Below are 27,709 nucleotides of genomic sequence, written 5' to 3' on the forward strand. Positions count from 1 at the left end.
AACGTTTAGTTTAGGTGTGAGAGCCAAAATGAACTTTTTATTGCTTTAAACGCATTTTCAGCCCCTAATTGTACACTTAAGGTGAAAATGTCAAAATCTTCAAAATGAGCATAAGCACAATGAAATTAATGCTGGAATCATCTTCAGGATGCTAGAATACACTAAATACAGCAAAAATTTTGAGTCTACAACGTTTAGTTTAGGTGTGAGAGCCAAAATGAACTTTTTATTGCTTTAAATGCGTTTTCAGCCTGATTGTGCACTTTAGGTGAAAATGTCAAAATCTTAAAAATGAGCATAAGCACAATTAAATTAATGCTGGAATCATCTTCAGGATGCTAGAATACACTAAATACAGCAAAAATTTTGAGTCTACAACGTTTAGTTTAGGTGTGAGAGCCAAAATGAACTTTTTATTGCTTTAAACGCGTTTTCAGCCCCTGATTGTACACTTAAGGTGAAAATGTCAAAATCTTCAAAATGAGCATAAGCACAATGAAATTAATGCTGGAATCATCTTCAGGATGCTAGAATACACTAAATACAGCAAAAATTTTGAGTCTACAACGTTTAGTTTAGGTGTGAGAGCCAAAATGATCTTTTTATTGCTTTAAATGCGTTTTCAGCCTGATTGTGCACTTTAGGTGAAAATGTCAAAATCTTAAAAATGAGCATAAGCACAATGAAACTAATGCTGGAATCATCTTCAGGATGCTAGAATACACTAAATACAGCAAAAATTTTGAGTCTACAACGTTTAGTTTAGATGTGGGAGCCAAAATGAACTTTTTATTGCTTTAAACGCGTTTTCAGCCCCTGATTGTACACTTAAGGTGAAAATGTCAAAATCTTCAAAATGAGCATAAGCACAATGAAATTAATGCTGGAATCATCTTCAGGATGCTAGAATACACTAAATAAAGCAAAAATTTTGAGTCTACAACGTTTATTTTAGGTGTGTGAGCCAAAATGAACTTTTTATTGCTTTAAATGCGTTTTCAGCCTGATTGTGCACTTTAGGTGAAAATGTCAAAATCTTCAAAATGAGCATAAGCACGATGAAATTAATGCTGGAATCATCTTCAGGATGCTAGAATACACTGAATACAGCAAAAAAATTGAGTCTACAACGTTTAGTTTAGGTGTGAGAGCCAAAATGAACTTTTTATTGCTTTAAACGCGTTTTCAGCCCCTGATTGTACACTTAAGATGAAAATGTCAAAATCTTAAAAATGAGCATAAGCACAATGAAATTAATGCTGGAATCATCTTCAGGATGCTAAAATACACTAAATACAGCAAAAATTTTGAGTCTACAACGTTTAGTTTAGGTGTGAGAGCCAAAATGAACTTTTTATTGCTTTAAATGCGTTTTCAGCCTGATTGTGCACTTTAGGTGAAAATGTCAAAATCTTCAAAATGAGCATAAGCACAATGAAATTAATGCTGGAATCATCTTCAGGATGCTAGAATACACTAAATACAGCAAAAATTTTGAGTCTACAACGTTTAGTTTAGGTGTGAGAGCCAAAATGAACTTTTTATTGCTTTAAACGCGTTTTCAGCCCCTGATTGTACACTTAAGGTGAAAATGTCAAAATCTTCAAAATGAGCATAAGCACAATGAAATTAATGCTGGAATCATCTTCAGGATGCTAGAATACACTAAATACAGCAAAAATTTTGAGTCTACAACGTTTAGTTTAGGTGTAATACCCAAAATGAACTTTTTATTGCTTTAAATGCGTTTTCAGCCTGATTGTGCACTTTAGGTGAAAATGTCAAAATCTTAAAAATGAGCATAAGCACAATGAAATTAATGCTGGAATCATCTTCAGGATGCTAGAATACACTAAATACAGCAAAAATTTTGAGTCTACAACGTTTAGTTTAGGTGTGAGAGCCAAAATGAACTTTTTATTGCTTTAAACGCGTTTTCAGCCCCTGATTGTACACTTAAGGTGAAAATGTCAAAATCTTCAAAATGAGCATAAGCACAATGAAATTAATGCTGGAATCATCTTCAGGATGCTAAATACAGCAAAAATTTTGAGTCTACAACGTTTAGTTTAGGTGTGAGAGCCAAAATGAACTTTTTATTGCTTTAAATGCGTTTTCAGCCTGATTGTGCACTTTAGGTGAAAATGTCAAAATCTTAAAAATGAGCATAAGCAAAATTAAATTAATGCTGGAATCATCTTCAGGATGCTAGAATACACTAAATACAGCAAAAATTTTGAGTCTACAACGTTTAGTTTAGGTGTGAGAGCCAAAATGAACTTTTTATTGCTTTAAACGCGTTTTCAGCCCCTGATTGTACACTTAAGGTGAAAATGTCAAAATCTTCAAAATGAGCATAAGCACAATGAAATTAATGCTGGAATCATCTTCAGGATGCTAGAATACACTAAATACAGCAAAATTTTTGAGTCTACAACGTTTATTTTAGGTGTGTGAGCCAAAATAAACTTTTTATTGCTTTAAATGCGTTTTCAGCCTGATTGTGCACTTTAGGTGAAAATGTCAAAATCTTCAAAATGAGCATAAGCACGATGAAATTAATGCTGGAATCATCTTCAGGATGCTAGAATACACTGAATACAGCAAAAATTTTGAGTCTACAACGTTTAGTTTAGGTGTGAGAGCCAAAATGAACTTTTTATTGCTTTAAACGCGTTTTCAGCCCCTGATTGTACACTTAAGGTGAAAATGTCAAAATCTTCAAAATGAGCATAAGCACAATGAAATTAATGCTGGAATCATCTTCAGGATGCTAGAATACACTAAATACAGCAAAAATTTTGAGTCTACAACGTTTAGTTTAGGTGTGAGAGCCAAAATGAACTTTTTATTGCTTTAAATGCGTTTTCAGCCTGATTGTGCACTTTAGGTGAAAATGTCAAAATCTTAAAAATGAGCATAAGCACAATGAAATTAATGCTGGAATCATCTACAGGATGCTAGAATACACTAAATACAGCAAAAATTTTGAGTCTACAACGTTTAGTTTAGGTGTGAGAGCCAAAATGAACTTTTTATTGCTTTAAACGCGTTTTCAGCCCCTGATTGTACACTTAAGGTGAAAATGTCAAAATCTTCAAAATGAGCATAAGCACAATGAAATTAATGCTGGAATCATCTTCAGGATGCTAGAATACACTAAATACAGCAAAAATTTTGAGTCTACAACGTTTATTTTAGGTGTGTGAGCCAAAATGAACTTTTTATTGCTTTAAATGCGTTTTCAGCCTGATTGTGCACTTTAGGTGAAAATGTCAAAATCTTCAAAATGAGCATAAGCACGATGAAATTAATGCTGGAATCATCTTCAGGATGCTAGAATACACTGAATACAGCAAAAATTTTGAGTCTACAACGTTTAGTTTAGGTGTGAGAGCCAAAATGAACTTTTTATTGCTTTAAACGCGTTTTCAGCCCCTGATTGTACACTTAAGATGAAAATGTCAAAATCTTAAAAATGAGCATAAGCACAATGAAATTAATGCTGGAATCATCTTCAGGATGCTAAAATACACTAAATACAGCAAAAATTTTGAGTCTACAACGTTTAGTTTAGGTGTGAGAGCCAAAATGAACTTTTTATTGCTTTAAATGCGTTTTCAGCCTGATTGTGCACTTTAGGTGAAAATGTCAAAATCTTAAAAATGAGCATAAGCACAATGAAATTAATGCTGGAATCATCTTCAGGATGCTAGAATACACTAAATACAGCAAAAATTTTGAGTCTACAACGTTTAGTTTAGGTGTGAGAGCCAAAATGAACTTTTTATTGCTTTAAACGCGTTTTCAGCCCCTGATTGTACACTTAAGGTGAAAATGTCAAAATCTTAAAAATGAGCATAAGCACAATGAAATTAATGCTGGAATCATCTTCAGGATGCTAGAATACACTAAATACAGCAAAAATTTTGAGTCTACAACGTTTAGTTTAGGTGTGAGAGCCAAAATGAACTTTTTATTGCTTTAAATGCGTTTTCAGCCTGATTGTGCACTTTAGGTGAAAATGTCAAAATCTTAAAAATGAGCATAAGCACAATGAAATTAATGCTGGAATCATCTTCAGGATGCTAGAATACACTAAATACAGCAAAAATTTTGAGTCTACAACGTTTAGTTTAGGTGTGAGAGCCAAAATGAACTTTTTATTGCTTTAAACGCGTTTTCAGCCCCTGATTGTACACTAAAGGTGAAAATGTCAAAATCTTCAAAATGAGCATAAGCACAATGAAATTAATGCTGGAATCATCTTCAGGATGCTAGAATACACTAAATACAGCAAAAATTTTGAGTCTACAACGTTTAGTTTAGGTGTGAGAGCCAAAATGAACTTTTTATTGCTTTAAATGCGTTTTCAGCCTGATTGTGCACTTTAGGTGAAAATGTCAAAATCTTAAAAATGAGCATAAGCACAATTAAATAAATGCTGGAATCATCTTCAGGATGCTAAAATACACTAAATACAGCAAAAATTTTGTGTCTACAACGTTTAGTTTAGGTGTGAGAGCCAAAATGAACTTTTTATTGCTTTAAATGCGTTTTGAGCCTGATTGTGCACTTTAGGTGAAAATGTCAAAATCTTAAAAATGAGCATAAGCACAATGAAATTAATGCTGGAATCATCTTCAGGATGCTAGAATTCACTAAATACAGCAAAAATTTTGAGTCTACAACGTTTAGTTTAGGTGTGAGAGCCAAAATGAACTTTTTATTGCTTTAAACGCGTTTTCAGCCCCTGATTGTACACTTAAGGTGAAAATGTCAAAATCTTCAAAATGAGCATAAGCACAATGAAATTAATGCTGGAATCATCTTCAGGATGCTAGAATACACTAAATACAGCAAAAATTTTGAGTCTACAACGTTTAGTTTAGGTGTGAGAGCCAAAATGAACTTTTTATTGCTTTAAATGCGTTTTCAGCCTGATTGTGCACTTTAGGTGAAAATGTCAAAATCTTAAAAATGAGCATAGCACAATGAAATTAATGCTGGAATCATCTTCAGGATGCTAGAATACACTAAATACAGCAAAAATTTTGAGTCTACAACGTTTAGTTTAGGTGTGAGAGCCAAAATGATTTTTTTATTGCTTAAACGCGTTTTCAGCCCCTGATTGTACACTTAAGGTGAAAATGTCAAAATCTTCAAAATGAGCATAAGCACAATGAAATTAATGCTGGAATCATCTTCAGGATGCTAAATACAGCAAAAATTTTGAGTCTACAACGTTTAGTTTAGGTGTGAGAGCCAAAATGAACTTTTTATTGCTTTAAATGCGTTTTCAGCCTGATTGTGCACTTTAGGTGAAAATGTCAAAATCTTAAAAATGAGCATAAGCACAATTAAATTAATGCTGGAATCATCTTCAGGATGCTAGAATACACTAAATACAGCAAAAATTTTGAGTCTACAACGTTTAGTTTAGGTGTGAGAGCCAAAATGAACTTTTTATTGCTTTAAACGCGTTTTCAGCCCCTGATTGTACACTTAAGGTGAAAATGTCAAAATCTTCAAAATGAGCATAAGCACAATGAAATTAATGCTGGAATCATCTTCAGGATGCTAGAATACACTAAATACAGCAAAATTTTTGAGTCTACAACGTTTATTTTAGGTGTGTGAGCCAAAATAAACTTTTTATTGCTTTAAATGGTTTTCAGCCTGATTGTGCACTTTAGGTGAAAATGTCAAAATCTTCAAAATGAGCATAAGCACGATGAAATTAATGCTGGAATCATCTTCAGGATGCTAGAATACACTGAATACAGCAAAAAATTTGAGTCTACAACGTTTAGTTTAGGTGTGAGAGCCAAAATGAACTTTTTATTGCTTTAAACGCGTTTTCAGCGCCTGATTGTACACTTAAGGTGAAAATGTCAAAATCTTCAAAATGAGCATAAGCACAATGAAATTAATGCTGGAATCATCTTCAGGATGCTAGAATACACTAAATACAGCAAAAATTTTGAGTCTACAACGTTTAGTTTAGGTGTGAGAGCCAAAATGAACTTTTTATTGCTTTAAATGCGTTTTCAGCCTGATTGTGCACTTTAGGTGAAAATGTCAAAATCTTAAAAATGAGCATAAGCACAATGAAATTAATGCTGGAATCATCTTCAGGATGCTAGAATACACTAAATACAGCAAAAATTTTGAGTCTACAACGTTTAGTTTAGGTGTGAGAGCCAAAATGAACTTTTTATTGCTTTAAACGCGTTTTCAGCCCCTGATTGTACACTTAAGGTGAAAATGTCAAAATCTTCAAAATGAGCATAAGCACAATGAAATTAATGCTGGAATCATCTTCAGGATGCTAAATACAGCAAAAATTTTGAGTCTACAACGTTTAGTTTAGGTGTGAGAGCCAAAATGAACTTTTTATTGCTTTAAATGCGTTTTCAGCCTGATTGTGCACTTTAGGTGAAAATGTCAAAATCTTAAAAATGAGCATAAGCACAATTAAATTAATGCTGGAATCATCTTCAGGATGCTAGAATACACTAAATACAGCAAAAATTTTGATTCTACAACGTTTAGTTTAGGTGTGAGAGCCAAAATGAACTTTTTATTGCTTTAAACGCGTTTTCAGCCCCTGATTGTACACTTAAGGTGAAAATGTCAAAATCTTCAAAATGAGCATAAGCACAATGAAATTAATGCTGGAATCATCTTCAGGATGCTAGAATACACTAAATACAGCAAAATTTTTGAGTCTACAACGTTTATTTTAGGTGTGTGAGCCAAAATAAACTTTTTATTGCTTTAAATGCGTTTTCAGCCTGATTGTGCACTTTAGGTGAAAATGTCAAAATCTTCAAAATGAGCATAAGCACGATGAAATTAATGCTGGAATCATCTTCAGGATGCTAGAATACACTGAATACAGCAAAAATTTTGAGTCTACAACGTTTAGTTTAGGTGTGAGAGCCAAAATGAACTTTTTATTGCTTTAAACGCGTTTTCAGCGCCTGATTGTACACTTAAGGTGAAAATGTCAAAATCTTCAAAATGAGCATAAGCACAATGAAATTAATGCTGGAATAATCTTCAGGATGCTAGAATACACTAAATACAGCAAAAATTTTGAGTCTACAACGTTTAGTTTAGGTGTAATACCCAAAATGAACTTTTTATTGCTTTAAATGCGTTTTCAGCCTGATTGTGCACTTTAGGTCAAAATGTCAAAATCTTAAAAATGAGCATAAGCACAATGAAATTAATGCTGGAATCATCTTCAGGATGCTAGAATACACTAAATACAGCAAAAATTTTGAGTCTACAACGTTTAGTTTAGGTGTGAGAGCCAAAATGAACTTTTTATTGCTTTAAACGCGTTTTCAGCCCCTGATTGTACACATAAGGTGAAAATGTCAAAATCTTCAAAATGAGCATAAGCACAATGAAATTAATGCTGGAATCATCTTCAGGATGCTAAATACAGCAAAAATTTTGAGTCTACAACGTTTAGTTTAGGTGTGAGAGCCAAAATGAACTTTTTATTGCTTTAAATGCGTTTTCAGCCTGATTGTGCACTTTAGGTGAAAATGTCAAAATCTTAAAAATGAGCATAAGCACAATTAAATTAATGCTGGAATCATCTTCAGGATGCTAGAATACACTAAATACAGCAAAAATTTTGAGTCTACAACGTTTAGTTTAGGTGTGAGAGCCAAAATGAACTTTTTATTGCTTTAAACGCGTTTTCAGCCCCTGATTGTACACTTAAGGTGAAAATGTCAAAATCTTCAAAATGAGCATAAGCACAATGAAATTAATGCTGGAATTATCTTCAGGATGCTAGAATACACTAAATACAGCAAAATTTTTGAGTCTACAACGTTTATTTTAGGTGTGTGAGCCAAAATAAACTTTTTATTGCTTTAAATGCGTTTTCAGCCTGATTGTGCACTTTAGGTGAAAATGTCAAAATCTTCAAAATGAGCATAAGCACGATGAAATTAATGCTGGAATCATCTTCAGGATGCTAGAATACACTGAATACAGCAAAAATTTTGAGTCTACAACATTTAGTTTAGGTGTGAGAGCCAAAATGAACTTTTTATTGCTTTAAACGCGTTTTCAGCCCCTGATTGTACACTTAAGGTGAAAATGTCAAAATCTTCAAAATGAGCATAAGCACAATGAAATTAATGCTGGAATCATCTTCAGGATGCTAGAATACACTAAATACAGCAAAAAATTTGAGTCTACAACGTTTATTTTAGGTGTGTGAGCCAAAATGAACTTTTTATTGCTTTAAATGCGTTTTCAGCCTGATTGTGCACTTTAGGTGAAAATGTCAAAATCTTCAAAATGAGCATAAGCACGATGAAATTAATGCTGGAATCATCTTCAGGATGCTAGAATACACTGAATACAGCAAAAATTTTGAGTCTACAACGTTTAGTTTAGGTGTGAGAGCCAAAATGAACTTTTTATTGCTTTAAACGCGTTTTCAGCCCCTGATTGTACACTTAAGGTGAAAATGTCAAAATCTTCAAAATGAGCATAAGCACAATGAAATTAATGCTGCAATCATCTTCAGGATGCTAGAATACACTAAATACAGCAAAAATTTTGAGTCTACAACGTTTAGTTTAGGTGTGAGAGCCAAAATGAACTTTTTATTGCTTTAAATGCGTTTTCAGCCTGATTGTGCACTTTAGGTGAAAATGTCAAAATCTTAAAAATGAGCATAAGCACAATGAAATTAATGCTGGAATCATCTTCAGGATGCTAGAATACACTAAATACAGCAAAAATTTTGAGTCTACAACGTTTAGTTTAGGTGTGAGAGCCAAAATGAACTTTTTATTGCTTTAAACGCGTTTTCAGCCCCTAATTGTACACTTAAGGTGAAAATGTCAAAATCTTCAAAATGAGCATAAGCACAATGAAATTAATGCTGGAATCATCTTCAGGATGCTAGAATACACTAAATACAGCAAAAATTTTGAGTCTACAACGTTTAGTTTAGGTGTGAGAGCCAAAATGAACTTTTTATTGCTTTAAATGCGTTTTCAGCCTGATTGTGCACTTTAGGTGAAAATGTCAAAATCTTAAAAATGAGCATAAGCACAATTAAATTAATGCTGGAATCATCTTCAGGATGCTAGAATACACTACATACAGCAAAAATTTTGAGTCTACAACGTTTAGTTTAGGTGTGAGAGCCAAAATGAACTTTTTATTGCTTTAAACGCGTTTTCAGCCCCTGATTGTACACTTAAGGTGAAAATGTCAAAATCTTCAAAATGAGCATAAGCACAATGAAACTAATGCTGGAATCATCTTCAGGATGCTAGAATACACTAAATACAGCAAAAATTTTGAGTCTACAACGTTTAGTTTAGATGTGGGAGCCAAAATGAACTTTTTATTGCTTTAAACGCGTTTTCAGCCCCTGATTGTACACTTAAGGTGAAAATGTCAAAATCTTCAAAATGAGCATAAGCACAATGAAATTAATGCTGGAATCATCTTCAGGATGCTAGAATACACTAAATAAAGCAAAAATTTTGAGTCTACAACGTTTATTTTAGGTGTGTGAGCCAAAATGAACTTTTTATTGCTTTAAATGCGTTTTCAGCCTGATTGTGCACTTTAGGTGAAAATGTCAAAATCTTCAAAATGAGCATAAGCACGATGAAATTAATGCTGGAATCATCTTCAGGATGCTAGAATACACTGAATACAGCAAAAAAATTGAGTCTACAACGTTTAGTTTAGGTGTGAGAGCCAAAATGAACTTTTTATTGCTTTAAACGCGTTTTCAGCCCCTGATTGTACACTTAAGATGAAAATGTCAAAATCTTAAAAATGAGCATAAGCACAATGAAATTAATGCTGGAATCATCTTCAGGATGCTAAAATACACTAAATACAGCAAAAATTTTGAGTCTACAACGTTTAGTTTAGGTGTGAGAGCCAAAATGAACTTTTTATTGCTTTAAATGCGTTTTCAGCCTGATTGTGCACTTTAGGTGAAAATGTCAAAATCTTCAAAATGAGCATAAGCACAATGAAATTAATGCTGGAATCATCTTCAGGATGCTAGAATACACTAAATACAGCAAAAATTTTGAGTCTACAACGTTTAGTTTAGGTGTGAGAGCCAAAATGAACTTTTTATTGCTTTAAACGCGTTTTCAGCCCCTGATTGTACACTTAAGGTGAAAATGTCAAAATCTTCAAAATGAGCATAAGCACAATGAAATTAATGCTGGAATCATCTTCAGGATGCTAAATACAGCAAAAATTTTGAGTCTACAACGTTTAGTTTAGGTGTGAGAGCCAAAATGAACTTTTTATTGCTTTAAATGCGTTTTCAGCCTGATTGTGCACTTTAGGTGAAAATGTCAAAATCTTAAAAATGAGCATAAGCACAATTAAATTAATGCTGGAATCATCTTCAGGATGCTAGAATACACTAAATACAGCAAAAATTTTGAGTCTACAACGTTTAGTTTAGGTGTGAGAGCCAAAATGAACTTTTTATTGCTTTAAACGCGTTTTCAGCCCCTGATTGTACACTTAAGGTGAAAATGTCAAAATCTTCAAAATGAGCATAAGCACAATGAAATTAATGCTGGAATCATCTTCAGGATGCTAGAATACACTAAATACAGCAAAATTTTTGAGTCTACAACGTTTATTTTAGGTGTGTGAGCCAAAATAAACTTTTTATTGCTTTAAATGCGTTTTCAGCCTGATTGTGCACTTTAGGTGAAAATGTCATAATCTTCAAAATGAGCATAAGCACGATGAAATTAATGCTGGAATCATCTTCAGGATGCTAGAATACACTGAATACAGCAAAAATTTTGAGTCTACAACGTTTAGTTTAGGTGTGAGAGCCAAAATGAACTTTTTATTGCTTTAAACGCGTTTTCAGCCCCTGATTGTACACTTAAGGTGAAAATGTCAAAATCTTCAAAATGAGCATAAGCACAATGAAATTAATGCTGGAATCATCTTCAGGATGCTAGAATACACTAAATACAGCAAAAATTTTGAGTCTACAACGTTTAGTTTAGGTGTGAGAGCCAAAATGAACTTTTTATTGCTTTAAATGCGTTTTCAGCCTGATTGTGCACTTTAGGTGAAAATGTCAAAATCTTAAAAATGAGCATAAGCACAATGAAATTAATGCTGGAATCATCTTCAGGATGCTAGAATACACTAAATACAGCAAAAATTTTGAGTCTACAACGTTTAGTTTAGGTGTGAGAGCCAAAATGAACTTTTTATTGCTTTAAACGCGTTTTCAGCCCCTGATTGTACACTTAAGGTGAAAATGTCAAAATCTTCAAAATGAGCATAAGCACAATGAAATTAATGCTGGAATCATCTTCAGGATGCTAGAATACACTAAATACAGCAAAAATTTTGAGTCTACAACGTTTATTTTAGGTGTGTGAGCCAAAATGAACTTTTTATTGCTTTAAATGCGTTTTCAGCCTGATTGTGCACTTTAGGTGAAAATGTCAAAATCTTCAAAATGAGCATAAGCACGATGAAATTAATGCTGGAATCATCTTCAGGATGCTAGAATACACTGAATACAGCAAAAATTTTGAGTCTACAACGTTTAGTTTAGGTGTGAGAGCCAAAATGAACTTTTTATTGCTTTAAACGCGTTTTCAGCCCCTGATTGTACACTTAAGATGAAAATGTCAAAATCTTAAAAATGAGCATAAGCACAATGAAATTAATGCTGGAATCATCTTCAGGATGCTAAAATACACTAAATACAGCAAAAATTTTGAGTCTACAACGTTTAGTTTAGGTGTGAGAGCCAAAATGAACTTTTTATTGCTTTAAATGCGTTTTCAGCCTGATTGTGCACTTTAGGTGAAAATGTCAAAATCTTCAAAATGAGCATAAGCACAATGAAATTAATGCTGGAATCATCTTCAGGATGCTAAATACAGCAAAAATTTTGAGTCTACAACGTTTAGTTTAGGTGTGAGAGCCAAAATGAACTTTTTATTGCTTTAAACGCGTTTTCAGCCCCTGATTGTACACTTAAGGTGAAAATGTCAAAATCTTCAAAATGAGCATAAGCACAATGAAATTAATGCTGGAATCATCTTCAGGATGCTAGAATACACTAAATACAGCAAAAATTTTGAGTCTACAACGTTTAGTTTAGGTGTGAGAGCCAAAATGAACTTTTTATTGCTTTAAATGCGTTTTCAGCCTGATTGTGCACTTTAGGTGAAAATGTCAAAATCTTAAAAATGAGCATAAGCACAATGAAATTAATGCTGGAATCATCTTCAGGATGCTAGAATACACTAAATACAGCAAAAATTTTGAGTCTACAACGTTTAGTTTAGGTGTGAGAGCCAAAATGAACTTTTTATTGCTTAAACGCGTTTTCAGCCCCTGATTGTACACTTAAGGTGAAAATGTCAAAATCTTCAAAATGAGCATAAGCACAATGAAATTAATGCTGGAATCATCTTCAGGATGCTAAATACAGCAAAAATATTGAGTCTACAACGTTTAGTTTAGGTGTGAGAGCCAAAATGAACTTTTTATTGCTTTAAATGCGTTTTCAGCCTGATTGTGCACTTTAGGTGAAAATGTCAAAATCTTCAAAATGAGCATAAGCACGATGAAATTAATGCTGGAATCATCTTCAGGATGCTAGAATACACTGAATACAGCAAAAATTTTGAGTCTACAACGTTTAGTTTAGGTGTGAGAGCCAAAATGAACTTTTTATTGCTTTAAACGCGTTTTCAGCGCCTGATTGTACACTTAAGGTGAAAATGTCAAAATCTTCAAAATGAGCATAAGCACAATGAAATTAATGCTGGAATCATCTTCAGGATGCTAGAATACACTAAATACAGCAAAAATTTTGAGTCTACAACGTTTAGTTTAGGTGTGAGAGCCAAAATGAACTTTTTATTGCTTTAAATGCGTTTTCAGCCTGATTGTGCACTTTATGTGAAAATGTCAAAATCTTAAAAATGAGCATAAGCACAATGAAATTAATGCTGGAATCATCTTCAGGATGCTAGAATACACTAAATACAGCAAAAATTTTGAGTCTACAACGTTTAGTTTAGGTGTGAGAGCCAAAATGAACTTTTTATTGCTTTAAACGCGTTTTCAGCCCCTGATTGTACACTTAAGGTGAAAATGTCAAAATCTTCAAAATGAGCATAAGCACAATGAAATTAATGCTGGAATCATCTTCAGGATGCTAAATACAGCAAAAATTTTGAGTCTACAACGTTTAGTTTAGGTGTGAGAGCCAAAATGAACTTTTTATTGCTTTAAATGCGTTTTCAGCCTGATTGTGCACTTTAGGTGAAAATGTCAAAATCTTAAAAATGAGCATAAGCACAATTAAATTAATGCTGGAATCATCTTCAGGATGCTAGAATACACTAAATACAGCAAAAATTTTGATTCTACAACGTTTAGTTTAGGTGTGAGAGCCAAAATGAACTTTTTATTGCTTTAAACGCGTTTTCAGCCCCTGATTGTACACTTAAGGTGAAAATGTCAAAATCTTCAAAATGAGCATAAGCACAATGAAATTAATGCTGGAATCATCTTCAGGATGCTAGAATACACTAAATACAGCAAAATTTTTGAGTCTACAACGTTTATTTTAGGTGTGTGAGCCAAAATAAACTTTTTATTGCTTTAAATGCGTTTTCAGCCTGATTGTGCACTTTAGGTGAAAATGTCAAAATCTTCAAAATGAGCATAAGCACGATGAAATTAATGCTGGAATCATCTTCAGGATGCTAGAATACACTGAATACAGCAAAAATTTTGAGTCTACAACGTTTAGTTTAGGTGTGAGAGCCAAAATGAACTTTTTATTGCTTTAAACGCGTTTTCAGCGCCTGATTGTACACTTAAGGTGAAAATGTCAAAATCTTCAAAATGAGCATAAGCACAATGAAATTAATGCTGGAATAATCTTCAGGATGCTAGAATACACTAAATACAGCAAAAATTTTGAGTCTACAACGTTTAGTTTAGGTGTGAGAGCCAAAATGAACTTTTTATTGCTTTAAATGCGTTTTCAGCCTGATTGTGCACTTTAGGTGAAAATGTCAAAATCTTAAAAATGAGCATAAGCACAATGAAATTAATGCTGGAATCATCTTCAGGATGCTAGAATACACTAAATACAGCAAAAATTTTGAGTCTACAACGTTTAGTTTAGGTGTGAGAGCCAAAATGAACTTTTTATTGCTTTAAACGCGTTTTCAGCCCCTGATTGTACACTTAAGGTGAAAATGTCAAAATCTTCAAAATGAGCATAAGCACAATGAAATTAATGCTGGAATCATCTTCAGGATGCTAGAATACACTAAATACAGCAAAAATTTTGAGTCTACAACGTTTATTTTAGGTGTGTGAGCCAAAATGAACTTTTTATTGCTTTAAATGCGTTTTCAGCCTGATTGTGCACTTTAGGTGAAAATGTCAAAATCTTCAAAATGAGCATAAGCACGATGAAATTAATGCTGGAATCATCTTCAGGATGCTAAAATACACTGAATACAGCAAAAATTTTGAGTCTACAACGTTTAGTTTAGGTGTGAGAGCCAAAATGAACTTTTTATTGCTTTAAACGCGTTTTTCAGCCCCTGATTGTACACTTAAGATGAAAATGTCAAAATCTTAAAAATGAGCATAAGCACAATGAAATTAATGCTGGAATCATCTTCAGGATGCTAAAATACACTAAATACAGCAAAAATTTTGAGTCTACAACGTTTAGTTTAGGTGTGAGAGCCAAAATGAACTTTTTATTGCTTTAAATGCGTTTTCAGCCTGATTGTGCACTTTAGGTGAAAATGTCAAAATCTTAAAAATGAGCATAAGCACAATGAAATTAATGCTGGAATCATCTTCAGGATGCTAGAATACACTAAATACAGCAAAAATTTTGAGTCTACAACGTTTAGTTTAGGTGTGAGAGCCAAAATGAACTTTTTATTGCTTTAAACGCGTTTTCAGCCCCTGATTGTACACTTAAGGTGAAAATGTCAAAATCTTAAAAATGAGCATAAGCACAATGAAATTAATGCTGGAATCATCTTCAGGATGCTAGAATACACTAAATACAGCAAAAATTTTGAGTCTACAATGTTTAGTTTAGGTGTGAGAGCCAAAATGAACTTTTTATTGCTTTAAATGCGTTTTCAGCCTGATTGTGCACTTTAGGTGAAAATGTCAAAATCTTAAAAATGAGCATAAGCACAATGAAATTAATGCTGGAATCATCTTCAGGATGCTAGAATACACTAAATACAGCAAAAATTTTGAGTCTACAACGTTTAGTTTAGGTGTGAGAGCCAAAATGAACTTTTTATTGCTTTAAACGCGTTTTCAGCCCCTGATTGTACACTTAAGGTGAAAATGTCAAAATCTTCAAAATGAGCATAAGCACAATGAAATTAATGCTGGAATCATCTTCAGGATGCTAGAATACACTAAATACAGCAAAAATTTTGAGTCTACAACGTTTAGTTTAGGTGTGAGAGCCAAAATGAACTTTTTATTGCTTTAAATGCGTTTTCAGCCTGATTGTGCACTTTAGGTGAAAATGTCAAAATCTTAAAAATGAGCATAAGCACAATTAAATTAATGCTGGAATCATCTTCAGGATGCTAGAATACACTAAATACAGCAAAAATTTTGAGTCTACAACGTTTAGTTTAGGTGTGAGAGCCAAAATGAACTTTTTATTGCTTTAAATGCGTTTTCAGCCTGATTGTGCACTTTAGGTGAAAATGTCAAAATCTTAAAAATGAGCATAAGCACAATGAAATTAATGCTGGAATCATCTTCAGGATGCTAGAATACACTAAATACAGCAAAAATTTTGAGTCTACAACGTTTAGTTTAGGTGTGAGAGCCAAAATGAACTTTTTATTGCTTTAAACGCGTTTTCAGCCCCTGATTGTACACTTAAGGTGAAAATGTCAAAATCTTCAAAATGAGCATAAGCACAATGAAATTAATGCTGGAATCATCTTCAGGATGCTAGAATACACTAAATACAGCAAAAATTTTGAGTCTACAACGTTTAGTTTAGGTGTGAGAGCCAAAATGAACTTTTTATTGCTTTAAATGCGTTTTCAGCCTGATTGTGCACTTTAGGTGAAAATGTCAAAATCTTAAAAATGAGCATAAGCACAATGAAATTAATGCTGGAATCATCTTCAGGATGCTAGAATACACTAAATACAGCAAAAATTTTGAGTCTACAACGTTTAGTTTAGGTGTGAGAGCCAAAATGAACTTTTTATTGCTTAAACGCGTTTTCAGCCTGATTGTGCACTTTAGGTGAAAATGTCAAAATCTTAAAAATGAGCATAAGCACAATGAAATTAATGCTGGAATCATCTTCAGGATGCTAGAATACACTAAATACAGCAAAAATTTTGAGTCTACAACGTTTAGTTTAGATGTGGGAGCCAAAATGAACTTTTTATTGCTTTAAACGCGTTTTCAGCCCCTGATTGTACACTTAAGGTGAAAATGTCAAAATCTTCAAAATGAGCATAAGCACAATGAAATTAATGCTGGAATCATCTTCAGGATGCTAGAATACACTAAATAAAGCAAAAATTTTGAGTCTACAACGTTTATTTTAGGTGTGTGAGCCAAAATGAACTTTTTATTGCTTTAAATGCGTTTTCAGCCTGATTGTGCACTTTAGGTGAAAATGTCAAAATCTTCAAAATGAGCATAAGCACGATGAAATTAATGCTGGAATCATCTTCAGGATGCTAGAATACACTGAATACAGCAAAAAAATTGAGTCTACAACGTTTAGTTTAGGTGTGAGAGCCAAAATGAACTTTTTATTGCTTTAAACGCGTTTTCAGCCCCTGATTGTACACTTAAGATGAAAATGTCAAAATCTTAAAAATGAGCATAAGCACAATGAAATTAATGCTGGAATCATCTTCAGGATGCTAAAATACACTAAATACAGCAAAAATTTTGAGTCTACAACGTTTAGTTTAGGTGTGAGAGCCAAAAATGAACTTTTTATTGCTTTAAATGCGTTTTCAGCCTGATTGTGCACTTTAGGTGAAAATGTCAAAATCTTCAAAATGAGCATAAGCACAATGAAATTAATGCTGGAATCATCTTCAGGATGCTAGAATACACTAAATACAGCAAAAATTTTGAGTCTACAACGTTTAGTTTAGGTGTGAGAGCCAAAATGAACTTTTTATTGCTTTAAACGCGTTTTCAGCCCCTGATTGTACACTTAAGGTGAAAATGTCAAAATCTTCAAAATGAGCATAAGCACAATGAAATTAATGCTGGAATCATCTTCAGGATGCTAGAATACACTAAATACAGCAAAAATTTTGAGTCTACAACGTTTAGTTTAGGTGTAATACCCAAAATGAACTTTTTATTGCTTTAAATGCGTTTTCAGCCTGATTGTGCACTTTAGGTGAAAATGTCAAAATCTTAAAAATGAGCATAAGCACAATGAAATTAATGCTGGAATCATCTTCAGGATGCTAGAATACACTAAATACAGCAAAAATTTTGAGTCTACAACGTTTAGTTTAGGTGTGAGAGCCAAAATGAACTTTTTATTGCTTTAAACGCGTTTTCAGCCCCTGATTGTACACTTAAGGTGAAAATGTCAAAATCTTCAAAATGAGCATAAGCACAATGAAATTAATGCTGGAATCATCTTCAGGATGCTAAATACAGCAAAAATTTTGAGTCTACAACGTTTAGTTTAGGTGTGAGAGCCAAAATGAACTTTTTATTGCTTTAAATGCGTTTTCAGCCTGATTGTGCACTTTAGGTGAAAATGTCAAAATCTTAAAAATGAGCATAAGCACAATTAAATTAATGCTGGAATCATCTTCAGGATGCTAGAATACACTAAATACAGCAAAAATTTTGAGTCTACAACGTTTAGTTTAGGTGTGAGAGCCAAAATGAACTTTTTATTGCTTTAAACGCGTTTTCAGCCCCTGATTGTACACTTAAGGTGAAAATGTCAAAATTTTCAAAATGAGCATAAGCACAATGAAATTAATGCTGGAATCATCTTCAGGATGCTAGAATACACTAAATACAGCAAAATTTTTGAGTCTACAACGTTTATTTTAGGTGTGTGAGCCAAAATAAACTTTTTATTGCTTTAAATGCGTTTTCAGCCTGATTGTGCACTTTAGGTGAAAATGTCAAAATCTTCAAAATGAGCATAAGCACGATGAAATTAATGCTGGAATCATCTTCAGGATGCTAGAATACACTGAATACAGCAAAAATTTTGAGTCTACAACGTTTAGTTTAGGTGTGAGAGCCAAAATGAACTTTTTATTGCTTTAAACGCGTTTTCAGCCCCTGATTGTACACTTAAGGTGAAAATGTCAAAATCTTCAAAATGAGCATAAGCACAATGAAATTAATGCTGGAATCATCTTCAGGATGCTAGAATACACTAAATACAGCAAAAATTTTGAGTCTACAACGTTTAGTTTAGGTGTGAGAGCCAAAATGAACTTTTTATTGCTTTAAATGCGTTTTCAGCCTGATTGTGCACTTTAGGTGAAAATGTCAAAATCTTAAAAATGAGCATAAGCACAATGAAATTAATGCTGGAATCATCTTCAGGATGCTAGAATACACTAAATACAGCAAAAATTTTGAGTCTACAACGTTTAGTTTAGGTGTGAGAGCCAAAATGAACTTTTTATTGCTTTAAACGCGTTTTCAGCCCCTGATTGTACACTTAAGGTGAAAATGTCAAAATCTTCAAAATGAGCATAAGCACAATGAAATTAATGCTGGAATCATCTTCAGGATGCTAGAATACACTAAATACAGCAAAAATTTTGAGTCTACAACGTTTATTTTAGGTGTGTGAGCCAAAATGAACTTTTTATTGCTTTAAATGCGTTTTCAGCCTGATTGTGCACTTTAGGTGAAAATGTCAAAATCTTCAAAATGAGCATAAGCACGATGAAATTAATGCTGGAATCATCTTCAGGATGCTAGAATACACTGAATACAGCAAAAATTTTGAGTCTACAACGTTTAGTTTAGGTGTGAGAGCCAAAATGAACTTTTTATTGCTTTAAACGCGTTTTCAGCCCCTGATTGTACACTTAAGATGAAAATGTCAAAATCTTCAAAATGAGCATAAGCACAATGAAATTAATGCTGGAATCATCTTCAGGATGCTAGAATACACTAAATACAGCAAAAATTTTGAGTCTACAACGTTTAGTTTAGGTGTAATACCCAAAATGAACTTTTTATTGCTTTAAATGCGTTTTCAGCCTGATTGTGCACTTTAGGTGAAAATGTCAAAATCTTAAAAATGAGCATAAGCACAATGAAATTAATGCTGGAATCATCTTCAGGATGCTAGAATACACTAAATACAGCAAAAATTTTGAGTCTACAACGTTTAGTTTAGGTGTGAGAGCCAAAATGAACTTTTTATTGCTTTAAACGCGTTTTCAGCCCCTGATTGTACACTTAAGGTGAAAATGTCAAAATCTTCAAAATGAGCATAAGCACAATGAAATTAATGCTGGAATCATCTTCAGGATGCTAAATACAGCAAAAATTTTGAGTCTACAACGTTTAGTTTAGGTGTGAGAGCCAAAATGAACTTTTTATTGCTTTAAATGCGTTTTCAGCCTGATTGTGCACTTTAGGTGAAAATGTCAAAATCTTAAAAATGAGCATAAGCACAATTAAATTAATGCTGGAATCATCTTCAGGATGCTAGAATACACTAAATACAGCAAAAATTTTGAGTCTACAACGTTTAGTTTAGGTAAGAGAGCCAAAATGAACTTTTTATTGCTTTAAACGCGTTTTCAGCCCCTGATTGTACACTTAAGGTGAAAATGTCAAAATCTTCAAAATGAGCATAAGCACAATGAAATTAATGCTGGAATCATCTTCAGGATGCTAGAATACACTAAATACAGCAAAATTTTTGAGTCTACAACGTTTATTTTAGGTGTGTGAGCCAAAATAAACTTTTTATTGCTTTAAATGCGTTTTCAGCCTGATTGTGCACTTTAGGTGAAAATGTCAAAATCTTCAAAATGAGCATAAGCACGATGAAATTAATGCTGGAATCATCTTCAGGATGCTAGAATACACTGAATACAGCAAAAATTTTGAGTCTACAACGTTTAGTTTAGGTGTGAGAGCCAAAATGAACTTTTTATTGCTTTAAACGCGTTTTCAGCCCCTGATTGTACACTTAAGGTGAAAATGTCAAAATCTTCAAAATGAGCATAAGCACAATGAAATTAATGCTGGAATCATCTTCAGGATGCTAGAATACACTAAATACAGCAAAAATTTTGAGTCTACAACGTTTAGTTTAGGTGTGAGAGCCAAAATGAACTTTTTATTGCTTTAAATGCGTTTTCAGCCTGATTGTGCACTTTAGGTGAAAATGTCAAAATCTTCAAAATGAGCATAAGCACAATGAAATTAATGCTGGAATCATCTTCAGGATGCTAAATACAGCAAAAATTTTGAGTCTACAACGTTTAGTTTAGGTGTGAGAGCCAAAATGAACTTTTTATTGCTTTAAACGCGTTTTCAGCCCCTGATTGTACACTTAAGGTGAAAATGTCAAAATCTTCAAAATGAGCATAAGCACAATGAAATTAATGCTGGAATCATCTTCAGGATGCTAGAATACACTAAATACAGCAAAAATTTTGAGTCTACAACGTTTAGTTTAGGTGTGAGAGCCAAAATGAACTTTTTATTGCTTTAAATGCGTTTTCAGCCTGATTGTGCACTTTAGGTGAAAATGTCAAAATCTTAAAAATGAGCATAAGCACAATTAAATTAATGCTGGAATCATCTTCAGGATGCTAGAATACACTAAATACAGCAAAAATTTTGAGTCTACAACGTTTAGTTTAGGTGTGAGAGCCAAAATGAACTTTTTATTGCTTTAAATGCGTTTTCAGCCTGATTGTGCACTTTAGGTGAAAATGTCAAAATCTTAAAAATGAGCATAAGCACAATGAAATTAATGCTGGAATCATCTTCAGGATGCTAGAATACACTAAATACAGCAAAAATTTTGAGTCTACAACGTTTAGTTTAGGTGTGAGAGCCAAAATGAACTTTTTATTGCTTTAAACGCGTTTTCAGCCCCTGATTGTACACTTAAGGTGAAAATGTCAAAATCTTCAAAATGAGCATAAGCACAATGAAATTAATGCTGGAATCATCTTCAGGATGCTAGAATACACTAAATACAGCAAAAATTTTGAGTCTACAACGTTTAGTTTAGGTGTGAGAGCCAAAATGAACTTTTTATTGCTTTAAATGCGTTTTCAGCCTGATTGTGCACTTTAGGTGAAAATGTCAAAATCTTAAAAATGAGCATAAGCACAATGAAATTAATGCTGGAATCATCTTCAGGATGCTAGAATACACTAAATACAGCAAAAATTTTGAGTCTACAACGTTTAGTTTAGGTGTGAGAGCCAAAATGAACTTTTATTGCTTAAACGCGTTTTCAGCCTGATTGTGCACTTTAGGTGAAAATGTCAAAATCTTAAAAATGAGCATAAGCACAATGAAATTAATGCTGGAATCATCTTCAGGATGCTAGAATACACTAAATACAGCAAAAATTTTGAGTCTACAACGTTTAGTTTAGATGTGGGAGCCAAAATGAACTTTTTATTGCTTTAAACGCGTTTTCAGCCCCTGATTGTACACTTAAGGTGAAAATGTCAAAATCTTCAAAATGAGCATAAGCACAATGAAATTAATGCTGGAATCATCTTCAGGATGCTAGAATACACTAAATAAAGCAAAAATTTTGAGTCTACAACGTTTATTTTAGGTGTGTGAGCCAAAATGAACTTTTTATTGCTTTAAATGCGTTTTCAGCCTGATTGTGCACTTTAGGTGAAAATGTCAAAATCTTCAAAATGAGCATAAGCACGATGAAATTAATGCTGGAATCATCTTCAGGATGCTAGAATACACTGAATACAGCAAAAAAATTGAGTCTACAACGTTTAGTTTAGGTGTGAGAGCCAAAATGAACTTTTTATTGCTTTAAACGCGTTTTCAGCCCCTGATTGTACACTTAAGATGAAAATGTCAAAATCTTAAAAATGAGCATAAGCACAATGAAATTAATGCTGGAATCATCTTCAGGATGCTAAAATACACTAAATACAGCAAAAATTTTGAGTCTACAACGTTTAGTTTAGGTGTGAGAGCCAAAAATGAACTTTTTATTGCTTTAAATGCGTTTTCAGCCTGATTGTGCACTTTAGGTGAAAATGTCAAAATCTTCAAAATGAGCATAAGCACAATGAAATTAATGCTGGAATCATCTTCAGGATGCTAGAATACACTAAATACAGCAAAAATTTTGAGTCTACAACGTTTAGTTTAGGTGTGAGAGCCAAAATGAACTTTTTATTGCTTTAAACGCGTTTTCAGCCCCTGATTGTACACTTAAGGTGAAAATGTCAAAATCTTCAAAATGAGCATAAGCACAATGAAATTAATGCTGGAATCATCTTCAGGATGCTAGAATACACTAAATACAGCAAAAATTTTGAGTCTACAACGTTTAGTTTAGGTGTAATACCCAAAATGAACTTTTTATTGCTTTAAATGCGTTTTCAGCCTGATTGTGCACTTTAGGTGAAAATGTCAAAATCTTAAAAATGAGCATAAGCACAATGAAATTAATGCTGGAATCATCTTCAGGATGCTAGAATACACTAAATACAGCAAAAATTTTGAGTCTACAACGTTTAGTTTAGGTGTGAGAGCCAAAATGAACTTTTTATTGCTTTAAACGCGTTTTCAGCCCCTGATTGTACACTTAAGGTGAAAATGTCAAAATCTTCAAAATGAGCATAAGCACAATGAAATTAATGCTGGAATCATCTTCAGGATGCTAAATACAGCAAAAATTTTGAGTCTACAACGTTTAGTTTAGGTGTGAGAGCCAAAATGAACTTTTTATTGCTTTAAATGCGTTTTCAGCCTGATTGTGCACTTTAGGTGAAAATGTCAAAATCTTAAAAATGAGCATAAGCACAATTAAATTAATGCTGGAATCATCTTCAGGATGCTAGAATACACTAAATACAGCAAAAATTTTGAGTCTACAACGTTTAGTTTAGGTGTGAGAGCCAAAATGAACTTTTTATTGCTTTAAACGCGTTTTCAGCCCCTGATTGTACACTTAAGGTGAAAATGTCAAAATTTTCAAAATGAGCATAAGCACAATGAAATTAATGCTGGAATCATCTTCAGGATGCTAGAATACACTAAATACAGCAAAATTTTTGAGTCTACAACGTTTATTTTAGGTGTGTGAGCCAAAATAAACTTTTTATTGCTTTAAATGCGTTTTCAGCCTGATTGTGCACTTTAGGTGAAAATGTCAAAATCTTCAAAATGAGCATAAGCACGATGAAATTAATGCTGGAATCATCTTCAGGATGCTAGAATACACTGAATACAGCAAAAATTTTGAGTCTACAACGTTTAGTTTAGGTGTGAGAGCCAAAATGAACTTTTTATTGCTTTAAACGCGTTTTCAGCCCCTGATTGTACACTTAAGGTGAAAATGTCAAAATCTTCAAAATGAGCATAAGCACAATGAAATTAATGCTGGAATCATCTTCAGGATGCTAGAATACACTAAATACAGCAAAAATTTTGAGTCTACAACGTTTAGTTTAGGTGTGAGAGCCAAAATGAACTTTTTATTGCTTTAAATGCGTTTTCAGCCTGATTGTGCACTTTAGGTGAAAATGTCAAAATCTTAAAAATGAGCATAAGCACAATGAAATTAATGCTGGAATCATCTTCAGGATGCTAGAATACACTAAATACAGCAAAAATTTTGAGTCTACAACGTTTAGTTTAGGTGTGAGAGCCAAAATGAACTTTTTATTGCTTTAAACGCGTTTTCAGCCCCTGATTGTACACTTAAGGTGAAAATGTCAAAATCTTCAAAATGAGCATAAGCACAATGAAATTAATGCTGGAATCATCTTCAGGATGCTAGAATACACTAAATACAGCAAAAATTTTGAGTCTACAACGTTTATTTTAGGTGTGTGAGCCAAAATGAACTTTTTATTGCTTTAAATGCGTTTTCAGCCTGATTGTGCACTTTAGGTGAAAATGTCAAAATCTTCAAAATGAGCATAAGCACGATGAAATTAATGCTGGAATCATCTTCAGGATGCTAGAATACACTGAATACAGCAAAAATTTTGAGTCTACAACGTTTAGTTTAGGTGTGAGAGCCAAAATGAACTTTTTATTGCTTTAAACGCGTTTTCAGCCCCTGATTGTACACTTAAGATGAAAATGTCAAAATCTTCAAAATGAGCATAAGCACAATGAAATTAATGCTGGAATCATCTTCAGGATGCTAGAATACACTAAATACAGCAAAAATTTTGAGTCTACAACGTTTAGTTTAGGTGTAATACCCAAAATGAACTTTTTATTGCTTTAAATGCGTTTTCAGCCTGATTGTGCACTTTAGGTGAAAATGTCAAAATCTTAAAAATGAGCATAAGCACAATGAAATTAATGCTGGAATCATCTTCAGGATGCTAGAATACACTAAATACAGCAAAAATTTTGAGTCTACAACGTTTAGTTTAGGTGTGAGAGCCAAAATGAACTTTTTATTGCTTTAAACGCGTTTTCAGCCCCTGATTGTACACTTAAGGTGAAAATGTCAAAATCTTCAAAATGAGCATAAGCACAATGAAATTAATGCTGGAATCATCTTCAGGATGCTAAATACAGCAAAAATTTTGAGTCTACAACGTTTAGTTTAGGTGTGAGAGCCAAAATGAACTTTTTATTGCTTTAAATGCGTTTTCAGCCTGATTGTGCACTTTAGGTGAAAATGTCAAAATCTTAAAAATGAGCATAAGCACAATTAAATTAATGCTGGAATCATCTTCAGGATGCTAGAATACACTAAATACAGCAAAAATTTTGAGTCTACAACGTTTAGTTTAGGTAAGAGAGCCAAAATGAACTTTTTATTGCTTTAAACGCGTTTTCAGCCCCTGATTGTACACTTAAGGTGAAAATGTCAAAATCTTCAAAATGAGCATAAGCACAATGAAATTAATGCTGGAATCATCTTCAGGATGCTAGAATACACTAAATACAGCAAAATTTTTGAGTCTACAACGTTTATTTTAGGTGTGTGAGCCAAAATAAACTTTTTATTGCTTTAAATGCGTTTTCAGCCTGATTGTGCACTTTAGGTGAAAATGTCAAAATCTTCAAAATGAGCATAAGCACGATGAAATTAATGCTGGAATCATCTTCAGGATGCTAGAATACACTGAATACAGCAAAAATTTTGAGTCTACAACGTTTAGTTTAGGTGTGAGAGCCAAAATGAACTTTTTATTGCTTTAAACGCGTTTTCAGCCCCTGATTGTACACTTAAGGTGAAAATGTCAAAATCTTCAAAATGAGCATAAGCACAATGAAATTAATGCTGGAATCATCTTCAGGATGCTAGAATACACTAAATACAGCAAAAATTTTGAGTCTACAACGTTTAGTTTAGGTGTGAGAGCCAAAATGAACTTTTTATTGCTTTAAATGCGTTTTCAGCCTGATTGTGCACTTTAGGTGAAAATGTCAAAATCTTAAAAATGAGCATAAGCACAATGAAATTAATGCTGGAATCATCTTCAGGATGCTAGAATACACTAAATACAGCAAAAATTTTGAGTCTACAACGTTTAGTTTAGGTGTGAGAGCCAAAATGAACTTTTTATTGCTTTAAACGCGTTTTCAGCCCCTGATTGTACACTTAAGGTGAAAATGTCAAAATCTTCAAAATGAGCATAAGCACAATGAAATTAATGCTGGAATCATCTTCAGGATGCTAGAATACACTAAATACAGCAAAAATTTTGAGTCTACAACGTTTAGTTTAGGTGTGAGAGCCAAAATGAACTTTTTATTGCTTTAAATGCGTTTTCAGCCTGATTGTGCACTTTAGGTGAAAATGTCAAAATCTTCAAAATGAGCATAAGCACAATGAAATTAATGCTGGAATCATCTTCAGGATGCTAAATACAGCAAAAATTTTGAGTCTACAACGTTTAGTTTAGGTGTGAGAGCCAAAATGAACTTTTTATTGCTTTAAACGCGTTTTCAGCCCCTGATTGTACACTTAAGGTGAAAATGTCAAAATCTTCAAAATGAGCATAAGCACAATGAAATTAATGCTGGAATCATCTTCAGGATGCTAGAATACACTAAATACAGCAAAAATTTTGAGTCTACAACGTTTAGTTTAGGTGTGAGAGCCAAAATGAACTTTTTATTGCTTTAAATGCGTTTTCAGCCTGATTGTGCACTTTAGGTGAAAATGTCAAAATCTTAAAAATGAGCATAAGCACAATGAAATTAATGCTGGAATCATCTTCAGGATGCTAGAATACACTAAATACAGCAAAAATTTTGAGTCTACAACGTTTAGTTTAGGTGTGAGAGCCAAAATGAACTTTTTATTGCTTAAACGCGTTTTCAGCCCCTGATTGTACACTTAAGGTGAAAATGTCAAAATCTTCAAAATGAGCATAAGCACAATGAAATTAATGCTGGAATCATCTTCAGGATGCTAAATACAGCAAAAATATTGAGTCTACAACGTTTAGTTTAGGTGTGAGAGCCAAAATGAACTTTTTATTGCTTTAAATGCGTTTTCAGCCTGATTGTGCACTTTAGGTGAAAATGTCAAAATCTTCAAAATGAGCATAAGCACGATGAAATTAATGCTGGAATCATCTTCAGGATGCTAGAATACACTGAATACAGCAAAAATTTTGAGTCTACAATGTTTAGTTTAGGTGTGAGAGCCAAAATGAACTTTTTATTGCTTTAAACGCGTTTTCAGCGCCTGATTGTACACTTAAGGTGAAAATGTCAAAATCTTCAAAATGAGCATAAGCACAATGAAATTAATGCTGGAATCATCTTCAGGATGCTAGAATACACTAAATACAGCAAAAATTTTGAGTCTACAACGTTTAGTTTAGGTGTGAGAGCCAAAATGAACTTTTTATTGCTTTAAATGCGTTTTCAGCCTGATTGTGCACTTTAGGTGAAAATGTCAAAATCTTAAAAATGAGCATAAGCACAATGAAATTAATGCTGGAATCATCTTCAGGATGCTAGAATACACTAAATACAGCAAAAATTTTGAGTCTACAACGTTTAGTTTAGGTGTGAGAGCCAAAATGAACTTTTTATTGCTTTAAACGCGTTTTCAGCCCCTGATTGTACACTTAAGGTGAAAATGTCAAAATCTTCAAAATGAGCATAAGCACAATGAAATTAATGCTGGAATCATCTTCAGGATGCTAAATACAGCAAAAATTTTGAGTCTACAACGTTTAGTTTAGGTGTGAGAGCCAAAATGAACTTTTTATTGCTTTAAATGCGTTTTCAGCCTGATTGTGCACTTTAGGTGAAAATGTCAAAATCTTAAAAATGAGCATAAGCACAATTAAATTAATGCTGGAATCATCTTCAGGATGCTAGAATACACTAAATACAGCAAAAATTTTGATTCTACAACGTTTAGTTTAGGTGTGAGAGCCAAAATGAACTTTTTATTGCTTTAAACGCG

The sequence above is a fragment of the Vanacampus margaritifer genome, chromosome 11 (assembly GCF_051991255.1).
Source record: "Vanacampus margaritifer isolate UIUO_Vmar chromosome 11, RoL_Vmar_1.0, whole genome shotgun sequence".
Taxonomy (NCBI): domain Eukaryota; kingdom Metazoa; phylum Chordata; class Actinopteri; order Syngnathiformes; family Syngnathidae; genus Vanacampus; species Vanacampus margaritifer.